This window comes from Leptinotarsa decemlineata, unplaced genomic scaffold (assembly GCF_025532065.1).
Source record: "Leptinotarsa decemlineata unplaced genomic scaffold, Ldec_3_MD MMD2_tig00000591_RagTag_RagTag, whole genome shotgun sequence".
NCBI lineage: Eukaryota > Metazoa > Arthropoda > Insecta > Coleoptera > Chrysomelidae > Leptinotarsa > Leptinotarsa decemlineata.
In genome coordinates, this window is record NW_027412552.1 from 1389345 (window position 1) to 1406848 (window position 17504).

At 34.3% G+C, this 17504-nt stretch overlaps 1 protein-coding gene across 1 annotated transcript in view; it reads left to right on the forward strand.

The window, feature by feature from the left end:
- The first annotated feature begins 11741 nt into the window (after positions 1-11741).
- Positions 11742-17504, forward strand: part of sha (shavenoid) — a 228216-nt gene continuing 222453 nt past the window's right edge. The window contains exon 1 of the mRNA XM_074174536.1: positions 11742-12055. The gene's annotated coding sequence lies outside the window, so the exon portion shown is untranslated. The remainder of the gene's footprint in view (positions 12056-17504) is intronic.

Consider the following 17504-nt stretch of genomic DNA (forward strand, 5'->3'; position numbering starts at 1 on the left):
CAAAATGTATACAAACAAGTTTCAAAGTATTTATTCAATAATTAATTGCCATTAAGAAAAAACTGATACTAAAATAAACATTGATTTAAAACTAAACATTCAAATTTTTGTGGCTTCTACCAAACCTCCATTAAGTTCAATACATTTATCGTATCTCTTCCGAATATTGTTTACACTATTTCTTATTTGTTGAACTGTAATTTCGGCACAAACTTGTCGTATCCTTTGCATGAGTTCAGCTCGATTCGTTGGTCTTGTTCTGTATACTTTTTGTGTCAGAATACCCCACAGAAAAAAGTCTAATATTGTTAGATCAGGCGATCTAGGTGGCCATTCAATTAAGTCACTACCTCGTCCTATCCAATGATTTAGAAACTGGTTATTTAGCCACTCTTCAACAATCCTCGAATTGTGCACGGAACAGCCGTCGAGATGAAAATATAAATTTACTTGTTCCGCAAGAGGCATTTCATCTATTTCGTCCGATAATTGGTTATTTGGAAATTCCAAAAAATTTTGCCCGTTTATGTTTCCATCAAAAAAATATGGACCTATTATTCTATTTTGTACTATACCACACCAAACGTTAACTTTTTCGGAATATTGACTTTTACAATTTATGATCCAGTGCGGATTTTCCGTAGCCCAATACCGAGCATTTTGCGATGAAACTACCCCATTGGTGCTGAAAGAAGCTTCATCACTAAACATTATGCAGTTTAAAAAATTTCTTGTATTCAGGTAGTCGCCTTGTGCCCACAAACAAAATTCCATACGTTTCACTTCATCACCTGCCTTTAAAGAGTGAAGAAATTTAGGTTTAAATGCTCTCATTTTGTTTTGTTTAAGACATCGTCGAATAGTCTCACTCGGTAAGTTTAAATCCAAACTGGCGACTCGTAAACTTCTGTTTGGGTGGTTTCTAAAATAATCTAAAACAGCACCTTCGTTTAAATTTCTTCTTCGGTGATTATTTTTTAAAATATGTTTGCTGACTGCACCGGTTTCTTTAAATGTTTTGTTAATTTTACTGACGGTGCTTCTGTCAATGGGAAGTCGATTTGGATGTCTGTGATTAAATATCTTAGCTCACAATTTCAATTCTTTCTTCTAATGATAATTGCAAAGCCATTATTAAATGCACGTAACTAACAACTATTATTTTATTTATGATTAACTGTCAAAATCACAGCCTACTGTTGATTTATTATAAAACCTTTGCATAATGAGTTCAGCTTCCTCAAATTATTGATATCTCCTCTAAAAGATTGTTTTAGCTGAGTTATGAAGAATTTACAGGGAACAATTTTTGTCCTGCTCTCTGTTTTATTATTGAATAAATGATTTCCATGCTTTAAATCAATTTGATTTTAGCGGCTATGCGGAAGAATGTACTAAGTTCTGCATAACTTGAAAATGAATTTTTAATTTTCTGTTATTCTAGAATACAATTCTCGTAACCTACACTCAAATGAATGATTTTAAGGGAATATTATCCACAAATCCAGTGGCGTAGTCAGATTTTTATTACAAAACGCTTGCACCACAAATCTCTCACATTACCATATTTTCAGGAGTTATAACTGTAGAACGCATTGAGCTGTTGACTTCGGATTTTCACTGTACAAATTCACTGGTGTTCTACTTGGTGATGACAGTGTTGTCAGATCTCAAATATGTCTATAATCTGAATAAAAATTACAAACAAATACTTTGTTTCCAAAATTGAAGTTGTTGTAACTTCGTTGTTAACAAATATTTTTTAATGAAAATTTGACAGTTTTGATTTATAACGACTACGAATCCAGTGGTGTAGTCAAATTTGAAAACAAAAATTGCCTAATAAACTTTTGCCGTTTTTGACAAACAAAAAAAACCATAGAGTGCCTTGGAAATGAAACTAAAATTGTGAAAGTTAGTGTCAAGATACAGTTTTTCATGCTTAATATTTCAATAAAAAAAAATTGAGATTGATTGAAAAATGCACATTCTACAGGGGTGGTTCCATTTTAAATGGGTCACACTGTATATATATATATATATATATATATATATATATATATATATATATATATATATATATATATATATATATATATATATATATATATATAAATCGGTTCAATTTGTGAGGTTGCAGTCAATAGCTGGGCTGTTACAAAGAAAACTCTTTGTTATATGTCAAGCTTTCGGTTATATGTCGGTCTATCGGTTGGTCGGATCGACCAAACGAAATTAATTTCTGCTTTTAGCCGAAAACCTACAGTTTTTTACAAACTGTAGGTTTTCGGCTAAAATGAATAATCTGAAAGTGTCGAGTTTGTACATTCTATGCAGTTCTTGCTCAGCAATTAAACTGGTAATATTGTGCTTTAATATGGAACGCCATCACTTACCATTGGCTGAGATGAATAGAGCTGTATGGCCTCTTCAAAGTGGCATGCGACAAAATGATGTAGCTCTTCGTTTGGGGGTCTCCCAAAGTGTTATCAGTCGATTGTGGCGGCGTTTCCGTGAGACTGGCAGTCCAGCCGAACAACATCCAGGGCGAGGACGCGCTACAACTGCAGTTCAAGACCGATTTTTGGTCTTAACCGCAAGAAGACAACCGACAATCACAGCACCGGAGTTGGTTAACGTGTTGCAGCAGACGCACCAGGTAACTATTGGTCGTGATACTGTCAGAAATCGACTGCATGAAGCAGATCTCCACAACAGAAGGCCACTTAGATGACACCTTTGTCAAGAGGCAATCGCGGTAGAAGATTAGAGTGGTGTCAAGAACATCAAAACTGGGATGCAAATGATTGGGCCACAGTTTTGTTTATAGACGAATCCAGATTCTCGTCGAGTAAGACTGTGGAGACGACCTGGAAATAATGAACGTTTGATACACGTCCAGGAAGTCCACACATACAGACGTGGTACAGTAATGCTATGGGGCGGAATCATGATCGGCGGCAGAACCGATCTCGTTTTTCCAAATCGCTCCCTCACAGCTCGACAGTACCTCGACACCATTCTTCTACCTATCGTCCGTTTGCTGGTGCTGTTGGTGAAAACTTCCACCTAATGCACGATAATGCTCGTCCACATGTCGCGCGTCTAGTGAGTGACTGGCTCACCAACGAAGGAGTTGATGTATTCCCATGGCCAGCACAATCACCGGACCTGAATCCCATCGAGCATGTGTGGGACATGCTTCAACGAAGAATTACTCCGCATATGGGGAACATTCACACAACGTTTCAATTGAGAGAGCTTTTAATCGCTGAATGGGCAAATGTACCTCAACAAGACATTGACAATCTCATTTTGTCGATGCACGATAGATGTAGGGCCGTAATAAACCAGCGTGGAGGCCATACTTTGTACTGATTCCAATTTTTTTTGTATTATGATTTTTTTTCGGGGTGCCAAAGAAGAGCCATATTTTTATTTAGTTTTGCTTATATGCGCACTCAGTATTTTTGACCATTTAATAAATTTTGTTGTAAGTTACATTCGTTTAATAATCACCCGTCAACTTTTTTTTCCCTAAAGCGATCTAAAAAAAAATATTACCATTTTTAAAAATATCCCTAGACTTTTCCGATGTCGATATATATATATATATATATATATATATATATATATATATATATATATATATATATATATATATATATATATAGAGGAGAAGGTAATCGTTGCTGACTAGTTAGGAATGGAACCAACAAATAATGGGGCAGCAAGTGAAAGAGTACTCTTTAAAGTTTGTCCAAGCTTTCGGAAATTTAATAAATCGTTTCCATCATCAGGGATGCTACAATTTGAGGATGTAAATAATATTAATTTATAATTATGAATGGTTAGACTTACAACTTTTTGAGGATGTTTCATACGATGGTTATGTGAAATATTGGACACAACATGATGGATGAATATTGATACAATACATTTATAAAACTGGTTAAAGGATGTCTAATATTGGATAAAATATTTGTGAAAAACGTTTACAGTTTAAAATTATTTTGAAGGAAGAATAATGTCACATGTCGAAATTTCACAAAACATTAATTTGGAAGGATTGACAGATAGTTGACATGACATATGTCAGTGGTTCTAGTGATAAAAGCTGTTACCAACTTTGACTTGTAAAGAATTATTTTTGTAAATTTCTACCTGTGCAGCTTTTTTAAAGTGAATGTAGGATAATAACATTTGGATTAAAGTATAACGTACATTATTCTAATAATTTTTATTTTCAGCAATGAAGGCCATTTCAAGAAAGGACCTTTTTGTTAAATGTGTTTCACTAGCTAAGACCTTAGTGGCATCAAAATTCATATGGTGGTCAAACTTATTGACATGTTCAGCTAGAGCACATCTTTCAGGATGGTGTCTACAATCGCTTTTGTGAGAAGTTATTCTGGAACTTAAAGTTCTTGACGTTTGACCAACATAGATTTTGTTGCACGATTGACATGGAATACTATATATTACATTTATTCGAGAAGTAATGAGGGGTTTATCTTCAACTCTGGTGTGTAAAGTTCTAATCGTGAGAACTGCTTTGGTGGCTATTTTAATATTGGGCAATTCATTGAAAATTCTAGAGAGTTTGGGGGTGATCTCCTTAATGAAGGGTAAAGTACTATAAAAAACTGGAGTTGGAGCAATATTAATTCCATTGTTTTCAATTATATATATATATATATATATATATATATATATATATATATATATATATATATATATATATATATATATATGACCACTCCCCACCCTACGGTGTGGGGAGTGGTCATTGGTTGATAATGCTGGCGCGCCCTCCCGAATGTATCGGGGCTTCGGGGGATAGGGCCTGACCAGCGCACACTACGGTGTGCGCCAGCCAGATAATAGAATTGTGTTGGAAAATAAAATGGTGTAGGAAATGTCAATACAAAATATAAATTGAAAAAGAAAAGAGGGGAAGATAGGCTCATACTCTAAAGCCAAGATGAATATGAGTTATTCAAAGAATTCCTGCAAAGCATTTTCATGCTTTAATAATAATAATAATAATAATAAATATACTTTATTGTCTGAAGATACAACAATCTTATCGACAAAGTGTAGACATTCATAAAACTTGATATATCATGGTTCACATGATATTGTCAATAAAATATAGGACTATCAATTAATTTAATTTTCAATTGGTTGTAACTAGTATTAAGATAAATAAATTAAATAACACATATAACATACTGAGCTGATGTTAGACGTCAGTGAACACTGTCTCAAAAAATTCCGTAATACTATATAAAGCCAGATCCAGAAGAGAAGTTTTCAATTTTTTTCTGAACACAGCATATGTTTCAGAATGTTTTATTTCTGTTGGCAGATGATTGAATATTTTGGCAGCGTTATATATGCATGAATTTTTTATGAAATTTGTTTTTGGGATTGGAAGTTTTATGTCATTTCTCTGGCGGGTGATTCCATCAGCGAACTTGTAAAGTGTTTTGTTTTTATATACTAGACAGGCAGTTTCGAGAATGAACAATGAGGGCAGAGTTAACAACTTACGAGTTTTGAATAGTTCTTTACATGATACCCTGGGAGCCGCCTTACAAAGATAGCGAATTGCACGTTTTTGAAGAACAAAGATTGAGTTAAAATGTACTTGATTACAGACTCCCCAGAAAGCGATTCCATATCGAATGTGCGATTCGATCAAGGCATGATAAACCTGCATTGCTGTCGCTGTACCTAGTTCATTTACAACGATGCGTAGTGCATAACCACCCGAGGCGATCCTTGTACCTAGCTGTCTAACATGATGCTGGAAGTTTAGTTCCCCATCCATGTGCAACCCTAGAAACTTATTACATGCATTATTTCTTATTGCACCATCACCCAGAGGGATATCCGGCAAAGCACAGTGGAATGATACGCAGTTAGTTTTTTTAATATTGAAAGAGAGTAAATTAGCATCGCACCACTCTTTGATCTTTGTAATCCCTAAAACTATTTTTGAGTGCAAGTTATCAGCATCTTTATCGTACCATAGAATGGTAGTGTCATCAGCAAAGATTGTGAAAGAACCGTCGGTTGTAATATTTACTACGTCGTTAAAATACAGTAAGAACAAAATTGGTCCCAGCACTGAGCCCTGAGGAACCCCACACTCGACGGAACCTCCATCTGAGAGCCTATGTGTTCTCACAATCTGAGTTCTCTGTTTAAGGTACGATTCTATCCAATCATAACTCTGTTTTCTGAAACCATACTGGTTTAGTTTACGCAGTAGAATTTTATGGTTTACACAGTCAAATGCTTTTGACAGGTCGCAAAACACCGCCGCACATGCGTCTCCACGGTTTAGTGTAGTGTACAGTTCATTAAGGAAGACAAACATGGCATCTCCAGTTCCTTTCCTAGCCTGAAAGCCAAATTGCTGCCTATTTAGAATTTTATTTCTTTCCACGAACTCCATTATTCTTACCTTTACTAGTTTCTCAATGATTTTACCAAGAATTGGTATAAGCGATATTGGCCTATAATTGCAAGGGTCATTAATATCACCACCTTTATAGATTGGAATTACTATAGTGGTTTTTAGGAAGTCCGGATATGTTCCCGTCACAAACGAGTTGTTAATAAGTTGGACTAGTAATTCTAAAACGAAAATAGGCATGTTTTCAATGATACTAACTGAGATACTGTCATACCCACAACACTTTTTGTTTTTTATGCTACTAATAGTAGTCATAAGTTCTTGTAAATTGGTGTTGTATAATATCAAGTTTTCGGATATTTTGATACTATTCATATAGATCAAGGGATCAGGGGAATCTGGAATGCTTATGGATAGTTTTTTTGCTATAGTGCAGTAAAATTCATTGAGTAAATTTGGATCAAGGGTAACGGTATCAGTTCTTGGCTTGTTTCTTCCACTCAAATCATTTACAATCTGCCATGCCTCTTTGATAGCGTTCTTGCTATTAGACATTCTGTTATGATAATAGCTCCTCTTCGCTTTGGTTTTCACCTTTTTTTAATAAATCATTCTTTAATGCTTCTTGGACATACAGAAACTATTCAAGGCCTTCAAATGATCTGAAAAGTGGTTATATATCTTTGGAACAATGTATTCCGGCCCACATGATGTTACTTTGAATCTAGCTAAGGGCAAATGAAAATGGTTCTTGGTTCTAGTATCATATTGATGAAGTTTCAGATTTGTTGTGAAACTGAATTTATTTTTGAACATATCAATACACAGGTCAAACATATAAACTGATGTTAAAATTAGGAGACTGTACTCTTTAATAGGTGCCTTGCATGATTCTGTTTGAACAATTTGGTATGCACCCCAGACTTCCCTTTTGTGCTATAAAAACATTTCCTACTGTGTAGGATCCACCCCAGAAACAGACACCATTCCTAAGTCTAGATTCTGAAGCATGTTTTTCATAGAGGTATAGAACTTTAAGTTGCAATAAAACAACGATGGATTATTCGATTGACATGAATTTTATTTATCCGAAAGATAATCTTGTGGCATTACATTTTAAATATGATTTCTGGCATATGACCGCCACGGCTGGCGCGGATGTAGTCCAATCTGGAAGTCCAATTTTCGATGACTTTTTCCAACATTTGTGGCCGTATACACAACACAACAAAAAAATATTTTTTGAATGTTTCCTACACTAAATTAGTCAATTTCTACTAATTTTGGGGTGATAAAAACGAAAATAACAATGAAAAATTTTTATTAGCTCTGGTTTTTGAGATACACAGTACTAAATCTTGAAGAGTAGTTATACTATACGTGAAAAGTGAAAGTACATAAAACAATATTGTTATGTTTCTTTTAGAATATTTTAAGTACAAAATTAATAAAAAAAACATTATTCTTAGTGTTTTGACAAATAAAAGAAGTTTGTACCACCAAATTTCAATTAAGTCCATCCGATTCATTGTAAGATCGCTGTCGTTTAGCTTGTCTTTTATAAAACACTTCTGGAGCATCCCTACACACAGACCAGCAGTAGTCTGCAAGCATTGCTTCATTCCAACGGCCCTGATATCTCTGTTCCATTAAGGCAATGTCTTGATGGAATCTTTCTCCATGTTCGTCACTCACAGCTTCACAGTTTTGTGGGAAGAAATTAAGATGAGAGTGAAGAAAATGAATTTTTAAGGACATGTTGCATCCAAGTTGGTGGTAAGCTTGAAGAAGCTCTTTAACCAATGCTGTGAAGTTATCATCTCTTTTGTTACCTAAAAACCCATGTACAACCCCCTTAAAGGCTTCCCAGGCTCTTTTTTCATTTCCTGTTAAAATCATGTCAAAAGCAGGATTTGAGGCCCAATAAAGATGCCTTCCTTGACTTTAGCATCACTCAACCTGGGAAACTTTGCTCTCAAGTACTTAAAAGCTTGTTCTTCCTGGTCCATGACCTTCACAAAGTTTTTCATTAGTCCCAACTTAATATGTAATGGGGGAAGGAGAACATCCTTAGGATCTACAAGAGGCTCGTAAACTACATTTTTCTCATTAGGGTTTAGGTCTCGTGTAGGCCAGTTCATTTTTTTTATAGTGAGATTTTCTATCCCGACTGTCCCACAGACACAAAAAACAACAGTACTTGGTGAACCCTAATTGCATTCCTAGGAGTATAGCAATGACTTTCAGATCACCACAGATGTGCCACTTGTGTTGTTCATATTTGATTGATTGGAGAAGTGTTTTCATATTAATATACGTTTCCTTCATGTGAACTGCATGACCTATAGGAATAGAGGGTAGCTGATTTCCATTATGCAGAAGTACAGCTTTTAAGCTTAGTTTTGAAGAGTCTATAAACAGTCTCCATTCAGATGGAGTGTGATCCAAATTCAAGCAGTCCATCAAACCATTAACATCAGAACAAACTACGAGGTTTTCTTTTTTCTCAAAAAAAGGAAGCAAATCTTTTTGACGCTGTCTGTACTGAGATATTTTCACATCATGTTGTAGAAGATTCCACTGTTGTAGTCTTGACCCTAACAGCTCAGCCTTTTCCTTAGACAAGCGAAGATCTTTTATAAGGTCACTCAACTCTGCTTGACTAATTCTGTGCGGATCACTAGACCTATCGCTTACCTCAAAATCAGGGTCATAGGATGTAGAAGGATGGGTTGCTCCTTCTAAACAGTCTTCATCACCTTCCTCTAAAATTTCATAGTTTTGGGGTGGAGAAGGGACTGGCAAATTGTCTGAGTGTGGTACAGGCCGAAGAGCAGATGGGAGATTAGGGTATTTAACCGTTCCTCTTTTCTTCATAGATAAACCTTGCTTAATGGGAGGAGTTAAGCAGAAATAACAGTCGTCTGTATGATTGGTAGGCTCACGCCAAACCATAGGTACTGCAAAAGCCATTGCCCGGTTTTAATTTTTCAGCCACTCTCGCAATATGATGGAACAAGAATTACAACATATATGAGGAGCCCATGATTTATCTTGGTCCCCAACTTTCACACCAAAATAATGTTCATAGGCTGTCTTAACGATAGGTGTCATTTTACGTTTCTGAGCCTTGAATGTTATTTCACCACATATATAGCAAAAGCTATTGACAGAATTCACATACTTTCGAGGCATTTCAGATCAGCACTTAAATTAATTTAAAAATCAACTTCACACGATAATTTCAATAGCAACCACGTGCGTACAATTGACAAACTCACATAGGTTATGTTTACTACTTAAGAACAGCTGATGAGAGGGGTGTTATGTAAACAAACATGTGTACCAACTGTTGGTGATGAAATATTTCATTTGTTGAAAACTCAATATACATATATATAATATAATGATACTATATCTTGAAAACAAGAGCTAATATATAATTTTTATGGTCACTTTCGGTTTTAACACGTGGAAATACATTAAAATCATCTAATTTCAACCCCGAAACAAAAACTTTGTTGTGTTGTGATATCGGCAATAACACGGCGAATGTTGTCTTCCAAATGGTCAAGCGTTTGTGGCTTATCCGCATAGACCAATGACTTTACATAGCCCCACAGAAAGTAGTCCAGCGGTATTAAATCACAAGATCTTGGAGGCCAATTCACAGGTCCAAAACGTGAAATTAGGCGGTCACCAAACGTGTCTTTCAATAAATCTATTGTGGCACGAGCTGTGTGGCATGTTGCACCGTCTTGTTGATACCACATCTCCTGGACATCATGGTTATTCAATTCAGGAATGAAAAAGTTAGTAATCATGGCTCTATACCGATCACCATTGACTGTAACGTTCTGGCCACCATCGTTTTTGAAAAAGTACGGACCAATGATTCCACCAGCCCATAAAGCGCACCAAACAGTCAGTTTTTGTGGATGTAACGGTGTTTTGACATACACTTGAGGATTACCTTTACTCCAAATGCGACAGTTTTGTTTGTTGACGTAGCCATTCAACCAGAAGTGCGCTTCACCGCTAAACAAAATTTGCTTATGAAAATTGGGAACAACGGTAATCTCGTTTTGGGCCCATTCGACGAATCTACGCCTTACTTGATGATCGTTTGGCTTCAATTCTTGCACGAGTTGGATTTTGTAAGCACGCAAACCAAGATCCTTCCGCAACATCTTCCATAAAGTGGATGGACACAGATCCAATTCCTGTGTTCGATGGCGGATGGACTCCTCCGGGTCTTCCTCAATGCTACGCTGTACAGCAGCAAGAGCTTCTTCTGTACGCACCGTACGGCGTCTCTGGGAATGCGAGTTATCAATAAGAGTAAACTTGGTGCGAAAACGTTCCATAGTCAATCGAATTAACTGCTCTGATGGACGATTTTGTCGACGATAAAATGGACGTAGTGCGCGATACGTTTTCCGCACAGAACCATTATTTTCGAAATAAAATTGCACTATTTGCAAGCGTTGTTCAGGCGTGAGTCTATTCATGATGAATTGCCAAACCAAACTAAGAATAAATCACTTGACAGCTGTCAAATCGGTCGCCATCTTGAAAAGTAATGCCAACTTAAAGTTCTATACCTCTATAAAAAACATCCATTACTTTAGCATAATTTATATTGAGCTACTAATTCTTTGTTAAAACTGTCCGTAAGTTTATGAAGATATACTTCTAATGAATTCAGTTTTGGAATTGATTGGTGACAGTGGGTTTTCCAGTCGTGGAACTTCTAGAATGATTCCTAAGAATCTTACATTGTGATCCGTATTTTTTAGGGTTACATTGTTCACCGTGAAATACATGTTTACCACTCTGTTTTGCCAATTATGAATACGAATAACTTCAGTTTTGTCTGCATTGAATAATAAATCATTGTTATTGAAGTAATTTAATATCCTTCTTACTATCCTGGCACAATTGTTTTCAAATATTTTTTAATCTGGTGTAGATATAACTAGCGAAAAGTCATCAGCATAAGTGGTATAATGGCCTTCGATACCTACTGATTCGATGTTGTTTACATAGAGTATAAACAGTAGAGGACCCATTATTGAACCCTGTGGCACACCCATACTTAGATTCAGACATTCATTCAGTTAAATATGATTGGCCAGTGTAAGGAGGCTTTGTTTATTTCACTCAATATATGCAAATGTGTGTGGTTATAATGTTTTATTTGATTTGTTTGTTGGACGGATGTAGTTTACATTCACAGACTCCCAAAAATGCTCGATCAGGCGGCATCAGCCGCGGGACGTCTTGATTCGTTAAACAAACGCAAATCTCGACAAGGCAACCCAAGCCAACTAGAAGATCGAATCGCTGACAGGTGAATCGCGTTCAGGCGTCGAGGATTTGAGGCGGTCAGTGCCGCCGCAGATCACATCGCGAAGAATCTTCGAAGTGCGCGTTCGCTTGCTTAAGAAATCTTCGGAAGTCGCGGAAGACACGCGCTAGATGCGGACTGTTGATGAGGTTTTTTATTTGAGTTTTATTTTTGATATTCGTACGTCGGAATTTTAAGCACGGACTTGGTTTTTTATTGCTTGGTGGTGAACTTTTCTGAGTTGTGATTCGGTGGGATGGTAGCGGGGAAGTTGAGAGGTGAGTCGGAAATTTTGGTTGTTGGTAGAATGTTCTTGAGGGTTTTGAAGATGGTGAAAGCTTGTGCAAGGGCGACCTTAAGATTTGGGGGAGGCTCAGCGTTGAACCACGATTTTTTCGAAGATTTTTTTGCTCCCTAATTTGTAACGATTTATTTTCCTAAGAAACATGCCATGTTTATAGCGTGGAGAAAAAAACAGCTCAAAAACTAACTATAACATAACTAGGTACGAACAGAGCACCAAAAAAAAAAGATAAATCAGAACTGAAGACATAAATAAAAATATATATTATTTAATATACCTAAGTATCAACATACACATAAATGCACTCATTAGAGAATATGTCTATACAAACAATAATAATTTTTTTGAATATTTCGGAATTTTTGTTCATTAATTTTTTTAAAGCATTAGGGAGCTAATTGTAAAACTTGATATCTTTATAATAAATCAAATTTTGCTCAATTTCAGATTTTCTGAATATTGGTGTTGGTGAACATTGATTTTGAAAGTCAGATCTGAATGTTTGAGCTCATTTATGATCAAATGTAATAGTTTTTGTGGTTTATATAAGTCGACTGTAGGTTCCTTGTACTTCAACTTCAATATATTTTGTTCAGAAGTGTTTTTTAAATTGGTTTCAATGAGGAATTTGTTGCCATTCTCCATACTGATTTTAGATATTAAATTATGAAATATAATGATGAAAAATAATTCAATTCAAGGTATTTTAGTGATACAACATTTTTTACTCTGAATGAAATTCCAATAATGGGGGCTATTTTTATTCTTTTTGTTTCAATATACAGTGCTTTTTTTAATGTGCCCTCCCCTTTTATTTTTTGATCGGGAAAACTCAAAAAATTAACATTTGGGATAATGAAATTAATGCATGCATACTTTATTTTGAAGTAAAAATGACAGATGAAACTCTCAAGATGGCGATTTGGCGCCATCTGGAAAAAAAAGTTGAATGGAAAGGGGGTCTTGTGACATATCATTTTGAAGCTCCTGACGAATACTTCACAACCATATAATATGAAGTCAACATCTTCACCTACTATAAAATGCCGGAAAATTTTATAATTTCCTGAAGACAAACATATTAATATTGATATTTCTAGAAATATTCCTTTTTTCTGCCATATGGCAATTCCAACAACCCAATAAGGTTTGTTAAGTTATCTTTTGTTTATAAAAACTTCAAAAAATGTCAGTACGACAATGAACATCAGTTGAACAACAGTTAGAATATTCTAATTTAGTTTTTGGTTTTACTAGTAGAAATATACTACGTGAAATGGTCAATTCTCATCCACTGGAAGAAAAATTGAAACGATTTTTATTTACGGTGTGGCGAGTAACTTTCACGAGACCGAAAGGATGTTCAATGAGCGTTTTCCGAATCGTCCTGTCTGTAAAAAATATTTGAGGGAACTTGTATCCAAATTCACAACTACCGGTAGTGTACACAGTAAAAAGCCTCCAGGTCATCCGTCCATTCCGGATGAACAACATAAAATGAAAATCAATTCGATAAAATAATCAAAAAACAGAATCATCAAAATTACCCATCCCGATTTACGAAACCAAAGTTTGTCCAATTTCAGTAAAATTCTGATCCAAAATTCTTATCCTAAATCTTTAGTAAACAGAATTTTATTTTGTGAAAGAACAAACTTTCAAAATAATAATGAAGAAGTTGAACATAACAACGTTATACCTTCATTCATATATAAATCACTCCCATATATTCAAGAATTGACACCAAAATTAATTAATGTATTCCGAAATAATAACCTCAAAATATCTAAAACAAATGTCACTTCTATATCTAAATTATACAGTAAACTAAAAGCTCCAATTTCAAATAAACAAAAATCCAATTTAGTATACAAAATTTCTTGCATGGATTGTTCTAAAACATATATAGGACAAACATCTCGCATCACTTCCCATAAGAGCGACTGTTGACGAAATGTTAATTCTTGTGCATTAACAGAACATGTTAACTCGGAGAATCATAAAATGAATTTTGAAAATCCGAATATTTTAGATAGAGAAACCAATACAACTAAAAGAATATTTTTGGAAATGATACATATTAATAACGAAGAACATTCAATTTACACGTACCTACTGAAATATTAAATATAAAATTAAATCGATTTATATATATATATATATATATATATATATATATATATATATATATATATATATATATATATATATATATTGCCTATTGGGCATCGTCAGTACTGGGCAGGCGGTCCTCGATTGAAGACAAAATGAGAAAAACCAAGAAAGTACTTGATAAAAATAGCTGCGTAAACACAACCGAAACATAAGTGGAACCACCTGTCGGTGTTCTTGAATTGGAGATAATCTTTATTAGGAAGTTAAGCAATGTACTTTTATCTCGTAACAGATGTTTGCTCACTTATCGAGTATGTATGATCTATGGAAAAAATATTTACTGTATAAATGTTCTCATTATTGTGTTTTGCTTTTTGTATTACACTGTCATTTCAATATATATTTTTCAATTGTGATGCTTTTTTTCGTAATGTTCTTGTATTGGATTGAATATATTTTTCTTTTCATGTAGTTATCTAACGTAATTTTATCTCGAAACAATCGAGAAGGTATCATTTATTAAAAAAAAATATTTGTTGTAGACATTCTGTCTCTCTTTTCCTTAATAAATGATATTATTATTATTATTATATTTTTTGCTTGTTGATCACATCGATAACATATTTTTGTTAATAAGCTTTCTTGTTTGAAACGACTTCAATAATATTGAAATAACAAATAATAATTTGTTTTCCGAGTTGGTAAATCTACGGAAGATGCAATCCACTTAGTTACAACCAAAATCTATGAAGATTTGAATAAAGGCCATCCATCCCTATGTGTTTTTTTAGATTTTGCAAAAGCCTTCGACACGGTCAATCATACGCAGTTGTTAGAAGTATTGCAAGATCTAGGATTTAGAGGGAAACCTTTTGAATTACTGAAAACTTACCTTCTAAATAGAAAACAATGTGTTAGAATAGACGAAACATTGAGCAAAACATTAGAAATAAGATGTGCAGTACCTCAAGGAACCGTACTCGGTCCAATACTTTTTATAATTTATATAAACTCTATACTTACCTTCAATAGCTTAGGTACGGTTTCCAATTTCGCAGACGACACTGTCGTTATGTATGAGGATGATACTTGGGACGGGTTGAAAGAAAAAGCAGAAAAAGATATGGCAAATTTAATTAAATGTTTTGGACAAAAAGTACTCTCAGTAAACTACGAAAAAACCTGTTTCGTTCCATTTTCTTGTTATGTCAGTGGCCTCCCGACAAGTTACGACAAGTTACAAATTAATATAAGCTCGGATGAAACTATTACGATTAATAGAGCCAATAATGCGAAATATCTGGGCATAATAGTGGATTGTCATCTTGGGTGGGATAAACACCTGGTGCAAGTCTGTAAAACTCTACGTTCTCTCCTATATAGGGTCAAGTACTTTCAGCAAATACTGGGTTTCAAGTATCTCAAAATTCTTTATCAATCATTAGTGGAAACACGACTCACTTACGGTATTCTAGCTTGAGGGCAGCAACAAATGCTCACATACAGAATCTTCAAGTAATACAAAAAATATTTTTGAAAATTATATCTTCCAAACCATATAGGTATTCCTTCGACCTACTATTTGCAGAAACGGAAGTCTTTGATTTGCGTCAGCACTATTACTATAAAATTGTGATAAGACAATTCAAAAACAGATTTAATGTCCCACTCATCAGCCATAACTACCAAACTCGTCTGAAAGAGAATAATTCTCTGAAAATGAAACCAGCCAGAAAGAGAATAGGACAGAGAAATCATACTTTTTTATCTAATAAATTTTATTACTCTTTGCCGACGGAAAACAAAGAAGTCTCAAACATATATTCCTTCAAAAAAAAAAGACTAAACATTATATTCTTTCTTTAAAACGTAAGGCTGTCCATTCATTGTTTGAATATTAGAATATTCAATTTTTTTTTTTATTCTTGTTGATTATTTACGTTCGTTACCTATGTTATGATATTTATGTTTAAATAATTGTATGTAAGGCTCATTAGCCTAAATTTATTACATTTACTATAATTTCATTATGTTCCAACATTTTAGTGAATTATACATAATTTTATACATATAATTCTTATATAGAAAAGCAACTAAACCCGATTTTAAAGTGTACTAATTATTGTCAATATTTGGAATAAGTAAATCACCCAGGCACAGGCACTGCCTTAGTGGATACTTGTTTATTCGAAACATCTCTGAATGAAAGTGCACAATTATTATATTATTGTATTTTATTTTGAGAAACTTATTATTATTTTCAGAATAAACTTATTATATTATTATTATTTTGAGAATAAACTTTGAGAATAAAAAAAAAATAAACAAATAAGATGAGAAAGAATAAATGTTGAAGCAGAACCCATAGTAAGTTGTTTACAAAAATAATCAAAAGATCATACTATTTAATATTTTGTCGTCCTTGCTCGTGTCATTATCTCGCAAGCTGATAAAACCAGAACATAAAATTAACGACAGTTCGTTCGTGTTTGGAATTCAAAATACCTCATCTGTGGATATTTCGCCGTTCATTACTGAATTTATGTTTGGCACGAAATTTTACTACCGTATTACAGCGAAACGTCTTCATTACAGAAACTGAGATTTGATTTTATCTGCAGGAATATCAGAAATGACATTGAACTGAGAATATCAACGGTGCGTGGAAGAAACATAAGAATATATGTTTCATTCTCCCAGTTTTTCGATAATTCAGCATTTGAATTTCATGATACCAAATATTTTGAGTCACTTTATATACATTCCGCCCACTTTTAGTTGGAAATGTAGTAGAAATGTTACTTCACCAAAATTCTATGGTCTTTATTTTAATTTTCCCTGAAGATACACTATAAAAACACACTTTTGTGTATTCTGCACGATAGTTTTATATTTGTTGACTATTTTCGGTCATTACACCATTTTCAAAACTAACTAGATCACATTCAAATCTGGGTAGTTATACCCACATTGCCTATACCTAACATAAATCATTTGATACCTACATTGTCTACCTTCACCTGGGATAACCTCAGATAATAGCAGTATATCGATGAACATAACTAAAAATTTTGATGAAATGTAGGTTTTGAGAACTGGGTTATAGGTTTAGGAGAGGACTATTGTTTAGATCAAGTTATTCGTTAAGGATAATAGAACTGGGACATAGATTCCCACAAATCATCATTTTTCCTTTTTAGCACGTGTGGAGGATTTTTGAATTATCATTATCTATTTTATGTTTCGAATTTTGAAGATGTTCATACATTTATGATTTTTTATCCGAAATGACATGTTCGTGGTACCAT